This window comes from Sebastes umbrosus, chromosome 3, assembly GCF_015220745.1.
Source record: "Sebastes umbrosus isolate fSebUmb1 chromosome 3, fSebUmb1.pri, whole genome shotgun sequence".
In the NCBI taxonomy this organism is placed as follows: domain Eukaryota; kingdom Metazoa; phylum Chordata; class Actinopteri; order Perciformes; family Sebastidae; genus Sebastes; species Sebastes umbrosus.
This window is the reverse complement of record NC_051271.1, coordinates 36,483,886-36,492,926: the sequence shown is the minus strand read 5'-3', so window position 1 is coordinate 36,492,926 and position 9,041 is coordinate 36,483,886. Positions and strand designations below refer to the sequence as shown.

Sequence of the window (9,041 nt, the reverse complement as noted above, 5' to 3'; positions counted from 1 at the left end):
CTAAAGAGTGTAACAGACTGTATGTATTCTTAAACAATAAACAAAACTTATTTGTGAGCTGCTGTCTTTGATACAAAATACAGGCTTGAATAGAAAATGCTCGTGTCACACCGAGGCAATCAGCTGTATTAGGGTTCAAACCTTGGAATCTGTTGAGTTTGTGCCGGTTTGTTATTATTTGGCGTCTTCCGCCGTGGCTCGAAATGCCAATGAGCTAGAAACATGAAACCTTGGTCAAATAACTGGAAATGATGGTCCAACTGCTTCCCAAGAAATTTGACCCCAATCGGCCTGGTGGTGGCGCTAAAATGATACCTGAAAATGCTAATTTGGAAAGGCCACGCCCCTCACACAGTGCGTCTGATTGAATTTGGCACAAGTATCTAGTTAAATGTGTTCTACATAAAAAGCCTCTTGGACCACAGAGGATGACCCAGCACCTTCCAGCCCAGCAGAGAAAGCTCTTACTGTCTCGCTGGCCAGCCCACACCCGTCTTCACTTCAGCTGAATTAAGGCAAAGCAAAATCAGTCACAAAAGCATATGACATAAATACCATAAATAAATCAGACATTTAGCTACAGCTGACATTAGGACTGCTGTCTCTCATGTGGTGTGACAGGAGATCTGTGCTGACAAGAGATATGAGCTGGAGCTTTCTCAGGGACTCTGTCAAAAATATAAAAGTTAACATATTACAGCATAATTGGTTTAGTTAGCAACACCAAAAACACCAAGCTAATGGTACACCTAATAATTATACTTACCTCTCAGTCTAAAGTTAACTCAACGTTATTGTAACATCAATACAAATTGATGGCGTTTGACTTGTGTAACGTTAGCTGCTAGTTAATCTCCATAATACTGTAATAAAGTTTGTTAAATAGCGGGCGTTGGTAACCTGTTTTACTCGGGTGAGAGGCTGAAAAGATGACCATCAGTCTCGGGAGTACAAAATATAAATTATCTTTATTTCATGAACTACAGTCAAATATCTAAAACATGTATAGGTGAATCACTGCTGTGGCTGGGTAGTACCGGGCGGCCGGGCGCAAACTATGGCCTTCCCCACCTGACTGCAGATACCACTCGTTGGGAATTTAAATACACAAGGCAAGTTACACTACAAACCCAATAACTAGGCTACGAATTTAAATGCCTACAGCAAACATTGCAGATTATACTGCAAAACACCATAATGCACACAATACACTGCAACCGGAAAATCTACCCACTTCCACACACCTTAAGGCAGTTCAGGTCGCAGAAATGCCACAGTGCCCTCCCCGTGCACCCTTTTCTACTTCCCCTACAGCTCCGTCCCCTACACACGGGCTAACATTACATAACATACAGCGAACAGATACAACTTCAAATGTTAGCACTAGATAAGATTTAAAGAGTCACTCAACTGATGGTCACTCAACCATCAAGTGATCCCTGTTAATCTATGGTATTGTCACTCCTCGGCTGTCCACAACATCCACACTTTTCCTACAATAGCGGCTATGGTGTAGACCCCACGATAGTTGGGCTCTAAACCATAGCCGCTATTGTCGGGGTAGTTGGTTGGGTTTATAGCGCTCCGTGTGTCCATCCTTCCATCCGTTCGCGTGTCACACTTTCGTTTCTAGACCAGCAATCGGAAACTATTTAACTTAAGAACTCCAAAATTGGTATGATGGTTGACGGTGTGGTCTAGTTGTGCCTTTGAGGGTTAGAAGTCCAGGGTGCCCAAATTTTTTAAAATGTTGGCCAAAAACTGTGACTTTTTTTTACTTCAATCTACAGCTAATGACTTGGCACCATGTTGGATTCATCATATACTTGGAATAAACAAACTTGGATGGCAAGTTCCCAAATCATGTACAATTAATGAAATATCAGAGTCCAGGTGTTGAAATACAACCAGGTAATGAAGTGGTTAAAACCTGGAGAGCATCAACACGACAGACCATATTTGTCTACTACTGACTTTATCCTGAGGAAGGTGAGCTAATAACAAGCTAGATTGTGCTCAATAGACTAATTCCATAAGTTCCAAAAGGGTAAAACCGTTGGCCGTACTTTAGTAAGGGTCAAGCAGTGAGCGGGGTTATGTGAGCCATGCTCACTTTTGCCTTGTTTGAGATGGCACTCTGAAGAACTTCGTCGAGCTTCAGAATGTCCTCTGTTACCTCCTCAACAGACAAATTGTCCTCAATGCTGCCATCCACCCATAAAATGATTGTGGTGTTGTATTAAAATATTAAAATGTAGTGTTTAAAGGTCACATTATACCAAAATTTAAAATTTTCTTTCTTTTTAAAATATGTTTGTAAGTGCAACTCACCCTGTATTCATCAGGGATTTGAGAGGGGTACCTCGCCTCTCTACCAAACGTCAAAAAGAAGGGTGAAAACTTTGTTGTCATTTGTGCGCTTTGTCCTCAAGTCAAACATGACAGCGTCCAAACGTTTGTCCCATTCCTCAGGTCTGTCTTTCACCAACTTGGACAGTGCTCTAGAAAAAAAGAGAAAATATCAATAAATTGCTTGTTAATAAGTAAAATTAACTTAAAACTAGGCCTATATAAAAAGTGGAAATGGACATTATACCTCTGTATGGGACCATTCATCCTCTCAACTATCCCATTTGTCTGCGAGTGGTAAGGGGCACAGAGCCTTTTAATGTTGAGTACCTTGCAGACATTTTTATTGATCTGTATTAAGAAGAAGGAGAAGAAGGAAAGAAAAAAGGTAACAGGTGAAACAAGATTAAACTGTTTTAGCCAATTACTTTTGTTATAGTTAAATAAAGCCTGACCTATATACTGTAAATGTTGGATAAAACTTTTGCATTTCAGTAGTGTTTTGTACGTACTTCGTTCACATGCTTTTTCCCTTAATCAGTTAGAATTCGCTAGGGTGCTTCAAACTGATAAAAAAAACTTTAGAATGCACTGGGTTACTTCCTCTGCAGTCTTGGATTTGCCTGTGGCCACTTTGTTAGATAGTCGATTAGTACACATATGTACTGGTTTCCATTGGAAGTGGTTTTCAGTTTTCCAACCAAATCTATGCCAATGAGATCAAATGGCTGGTTTCTGTTAGTAACTATTTTTGTCTATAATTAAAAGATAATACAAAAACAATATACATCGAATTGTACCTTTATTGGTGTGTACTCCACCTCCTGTTTAATTATTACACCACTGGCCTGGCATGACAGACACTGACTCACCTGACAGGAAAAAGAAAACATTCAAAAGAATTATCAGTTTAATTTTATATTTTTTAATGAAATCGACATTGACAACAGTTTTCATCTTTGCATCATGTAGGAGCTAAACAGTAACCCTTGTATTGTATTAGCAGAAAACTTTAAATAAGGGCAGTATTTTTCTGATACCAACAATATTAAACAGGCCTGCAGGAGATCAGAACGCAAATGGAGTAAATCAAAACTGGAAGTAAACTACCTATCATGGCATGAGTGTGTCGTCATTTACAAGCGTGCTCTGTCCGCTGCCAAAACAGCTTATTTCTCTCGATTAATCAGTAACAATAAACACAATCCTAGATTTCTCTTTGACACTGTAGCCAAACTCACCCAAGAACAGCCGGCTGTTAACAGCTCACCCTTTACAGCACATCATTTCTTAGATTTCTTTTGCAGACAAATAGATGAGATCAGATATAAAATGAGTTCCTCGCTCCCAGCTACATCTGTAAATTAACCCAACCAACCCAAATAACTAACCCAATTTCCGTGCGTCGTCCTTCCACATTTTGAGACCGTCTCTCTTGAAACACTTTCTAAGCTGGTCTTCGCTTCTAAACCTACCACCTGCCTCCTCGACCCCTTACCAGCTAAACTTTATGGCCATTGCTGGGACCTACAATGTTGAATATATCTGCAATAGTTTCTGCAATCACTGGTGTGATGGAAGAACAACTTAGGGTCAGCACCTGTGGAACTCTTCAATATAGGGCTTAGAAGGAGGGACTGAAAAGGCGGAGGACTGTGGTGTCTGCCGGAAAAAGGCGCTTGACGGAGCTGCTGCAACAGGAGCTTTGTCTGTCCCGGAAGTGCTAAAGCCATCCGAATTGCTGGCTTCATTGTGGCACGGCCAGCTTCTGATCCATGTAATGACCCACCATCAGACCCCTGAGAAAAGGCACCAGAGGCTTGAGAGGCTGTGGCTCTATCCACATCTTGCCCCATATCTGTAAACAAACTGCAGGAGGCTGCAGTTGATAGTACATCATCATTCTCCTGACAAGGCGAGTCCCTTGTGGCGCAGTCACCACTGGTAACTGGCCTCCTATTAACAGGCTGGAGATTGAGCAGGAGCTCTTTAATCTGGGCAAACTCTGATGACAGACTGCCAACCTTGAGAGCCAAAGTGTGAAGAAACAAATAATGGAATTTTAAATATTAGCTTGTCGCAGCCTCTGGTGGACGTAAAAACAAAGCACCAACCCTCAGGTTACGAAGCTACAAGCGACGAGCCATATTGACCTTCTATCAGTTTACTCACTAGCGAGAAAATAGAAGGAACAGATTGCGTGATGACGTAAGGGTTTTATAGTGGGGCGTGCGCCCTACGTCATCACATGGTCACAGGTGACTTTGTTGATATAATGACTCGACCTGCACATATGCGAGATGGAGATATCCAGTGCTAAAGCACCGTCCTCTGGCGGTCAGGGAGAATGAAATAGAACTGTATTTCATGGGTTGTAATGGCCCTTTAAAGGAGTTTCACCAGTTAAAAAGGTCTGAGTGGGATGAAATCTGTCAAATATAATCCTCATGAATGAAATCAAGTCATTCTGAGGCAGAAACAAACTTTCAGTCACAACAATATAAATATATATATATAATCTGGGCGATACAGCTTTAAGAGGGTGTGCGCGCTCCCGCGGACGGCAATCAGTCTCTGGCGGACGAGCACTTTCTGGTAACAAGGGACAGATTACCTTAAACAACAACAAGGGGGGACGGAGAGATGTCCTTCTGTCCGGAGCTGCAGCGCAGGAGAGACAGACTCCTCGGCCGTGAGGAGGAGGAGGCTGCAGGAGAGAGATGTCGCTCCGCAGAGCAAAACACCAGACAACTTCCACATGTTTCTCCACTGAAGCTGAGAGGTTCCTGAAGGAGCCGCAGAGTGAGTAACAACAATCAGAGTGATGTCATGCACCGTTAAGAGACATCTAGACTCACACGAACAGAGCTGTTCAGAAAAAAAGAGAAAGGGACAGAGACTGATGTATGATCATACCTTGACAAAGTTATTATTGCTCCTCTCATTTATAATAATAACTTGGGCCATGATGCTGAGGGGCCAATATTACTTAGGTATAGCTAAAAGAAGCCCAGTACTTTAATTTATTATTTTTGTTTAAAGGGCTTATACACATACTTGTAGACTTACACATTATTATTATTATTTTATTTTTTCCTGTCTGGTCCTCACCTCTGGTCTCCTAACATGTAAAATGTCTCTGTGTTCAAACTGTTATGAAAGTTTATTCCTAATCTCAGCAGTTGCTGAGGTATCCACAGTGATTTAAAGGCCGTGTAAAGGAAATTCAGAGATTTGTTTCTAAACACATTATAAATGTTGGAAAATAATTAGTGAAAACATGTGCAAAGGCTATGAACATTGTAGTACTGGATTGTGGAGTTAGACCGTTAAACTGTTTTTTTGACCAGTTTTGTGTTCAGGATTTTTTAGGCGGGGCTGAAATCATGGCTCGATGACGCACTGGAGTCATCCTTAACATAACTCCACCCGTCTTCACAAACCTGGTTTTGGAAAGCCAAAAAAGAAACCCATGACATCATCAAGGGTTATCCCAGCTAGCTCAGTCGGTAGAGCAAGAAGTTTATAATCCCAGGGTTGTGAGTTTGAGTCCCACATTGAACATTTGCACTTTTATCACTGTTTTTGTTTTGTATTTTTATGACTGTAATCCATCCCATGTCCTGTGTATATTTATTATTTTTCTGTACACTTGTAATAGAGGTCCGAGCAGGGGGTGGGAGGAGCGCTGTAAAGCCACGAAGCCTCCATCCACCGTTGCCCCGAGCCTTTCCAAGCCGACCGACCACCTCGGATGAAATGCGCCCGGCGAGGGCCAGCGAGTGCCGGGGAGAGGTCACGCGAGGGGATCCTCCCACACCGAGCGACTGTCACTAACCCGCCAGAGCAGAGAATACTGCTTACTTTTTCAATGATTTTGAAAGCTAATTTTATATACTTGGCGATTTTTTTAATCATTCAAATTTGGCATGGTGGTTAGTAACACATTTTTCTGTGTTGTGACAAACCTGGAATGGATTTTTTTTTTTTGCTTTACATGGACTTTAAGAGAGTTACCTACACTAATGTTTTGTTTTTGGGTTTTGCTAGGCAGGTTTTTAGTTTAACGTTTTGGGGTTTTGACATTCTTTGATCTCATATTAATAATTTACATCCTGCTGGTACATTTATCTATTGAACTAATAGTATAGGTCAATTGACATGTATATCTTGGAACATTAGAGGAGTCAACTCACCAATAAAGAGGAAAAAATATATTAATGTATCTTTCATTCAAGAGAGCCACACAGAGCCTCACAGACTGAGAACATTTGAAATTGCGTAGGGACTGGGTGGGTGATGTTTTTTTCTCTTCCTACTCCTCAAACGCGAGAGGAGTTGCCTTGTTCATTAATAAAAACCTGAGTTTTAAATTGAACTCAATCGAAAGAGATAGAGATGGAAGATTTCTGCTTGTAGACTGTGTACTTAATATGAACAGGGTAACCTTGGTAAATATATATATGGACCCAACTATGACGACCCAATATTTTTTAATGAAGCTTGCTACGGTCGAGGGTCAGTGTGTTGTGGGTGGAGATTTTGAGCTTGTTTTAAACCCTTCAATGGATCACTCTTCACCCAAATCAACTGTCAAAAGCAGCCACAGTGCTAAAGCAAGGTATGAAAGATATAAGGCATAACTGAGGTATGGCAGAAACAAAAGGATTTTTCCTGCCACTCAGGAACACATAACACATATTCCAGAATTTATATGTTTTTAGTACCACGAGATATGATGGCTACAATAAAAGATTGTAGTTATTTAGCAGCTACCTTTTCAGATCACAATCCCATAAAATTTACCTGGATGTCTCTAATCCCTCACAGCCTTCATTTCATAGGTGGAGATTTCGAAATGACATGTTAATGTAACTGTCATTTAGGTATTTGTGAACAAGTGAGTTATTTTATTTAACTTGTGTTGTATTTTTCTTGTATTTATGCTTGTGTAACTGCTGCTCTGTACTGTGTTGTTGTTTTTTTACAGTTATGATGCTTCTAAGTTCCCGAAACAATCGTTTAAAAACGTTTACCACAATTTACGCAGTGAATGCGCAAATATATCCATGACAGAAAATGAAAAAGGAATGTAGGCCCCAGCGAGATTTGAACTCGCGACCCCTGGTTTACAAGACCAGTGCTCTAACCCCTGAGCTATGGAGCCCGTGTTAGTCGCCTATGACGTCACATTTGATTATATAGTTGTCTCAACAAGTTTTGAACTATTGCTACGATGTATTTCTTAATATTGTTCAGGTAAAAACAATCTCTGCCACGCAATGCACTCTGGGATACGCTTCAGGCCCACACCCGCACAACCCCGCACATCCATGCACCCCTGATGCACCCCCGCAGTGAGCCCACATTTCCCTCAACAGACCTTTACACCGCATCTATTCAACTGACAATAGATAGGGTAATAAAGTGAGGCACACCTGTAGTCTATTAGCATTAATTGACGATATAAAGTTAAATAAGCGCCGTCAGAAACTGCCTGTAATGGTTTCTACCGGAGCCTGCTATATGTGAGATCTCTCATTCATCCACCAGGTGGCAGCAAGTCACCACCTTCAAACAGACCAGTAAGAGCCTCCAGCAAACGCAAAAGCAGATTTTGTTTTATTTTATTAAATTTTATTTTATTTTATTGCAACACATTACAGCATGACTTTAATAATATCTCACTGTCACAAGTGTACATTGATGGATATGGATTACAGTGCAGAAACAAAACACAAATAAATAAACCTATGTCCAATAGGTCAAACCTTAAGGCATATAAATAGACGGGGGGTCTTTCTATTGGTTGCTGTCGGCCCCCCATCACTATGGGGTCTACAGGGCGTGGTGAGGGGCAGCTGTCCCCCCCCTCTCTACTCTCTATAGCCTCCTACCAGATTCTCCCACAGCTGGTTGAAGATGGACGCGAAAGGATAGCAGCATCGTAAACATGGAATTTATTATTTCATCATGGACGCACCATTTATACCCTTAACCCATTACAGGGTATCTAACTCCTCTCTATTTGGACTTTAATATAAAGACAAAGAAGTGTGTGTGTGGGGGTCTGGCGTTGTGCGACCACCTGGTGTATATACAGGGAGAGAAAGAAAGAAAGAAGGAGCCATGGTGGAGCAGAGAGGAAGACAGATTTAATTCATGAAGAAGTCTGTGGCGATCCTGGATTGTGTCAAGTGTCCCGAACCAGGAGAGTGGACCCACAAGTTCCTATCAACAGGTGAATGTTTGATTCAGGTCCGTCTGCTCTCTCTCTCTGTGTGTTGGTATGTGTGTGTGGGAGGAAGGACTCTGCATGTTTGAACAGATAAAGTGGTGCACACCCTGTAACGAAGTGTTCACAGAGGATCAGCTTAACCACAATAACAACACCGCAAAACAACAACTACAAACTGAAGTATGACTAACGTGATATGAGTTCAGCCGCTTCAAATTCCTAATAATAATAATAATAATAATAATAATAATGTATACTGACTTGTATCTCGGACCAAAGAGATAAAAGAGGAAAAGTAGGCTAAAGAGACAGCGTTAGAGAAAGAAAGACTTGTTGATATATGAGAGAAAATAATTGCAACTCAAATATATATATTCAAACTGCATGAATAGATTATTTTTGGCTTATGTGGAGAAAGAACAAACAAGTTGATGCAAAGCTAATTTTCTATAAA

General features: G+C 41.0%; 1 protein-coding gene and 1 non-coding gene across 3 annotated transcripts in view; one reads left to right on the top strand and one right to left on the bottom strand.

Moving 5' to 3' along the window:
• Positions 1–5,016: 5,016 nt before the first annotated feature.
• Positions 5,017–9,041, top strand: part of LOC119485320 (E3 ubiquitin-protein ligase DTX4-like) — a 39,705-nt gene continuing 35,680 nt past the window's right edge. Inside the window, exon 1 of one of the 2 annotated variants that reach the window (XM_037764829.1) lies at positions 5,017–8,607. The gene's annotated coding sequence lies outside the window, so the exon portion shown is untranslated. The remainder of the gene's footprint in view (positions 8,608–9,041) is intronic. The other variant, XM_037764828.1, reaches the window with a different exon arrangement.
• On the bottom strand, positions 7,444–7,516 carry trnat-ugu. Its single transcript has one exon. It is a non-coding gene; the product is annotated as a tRNA-Thr (tRNA).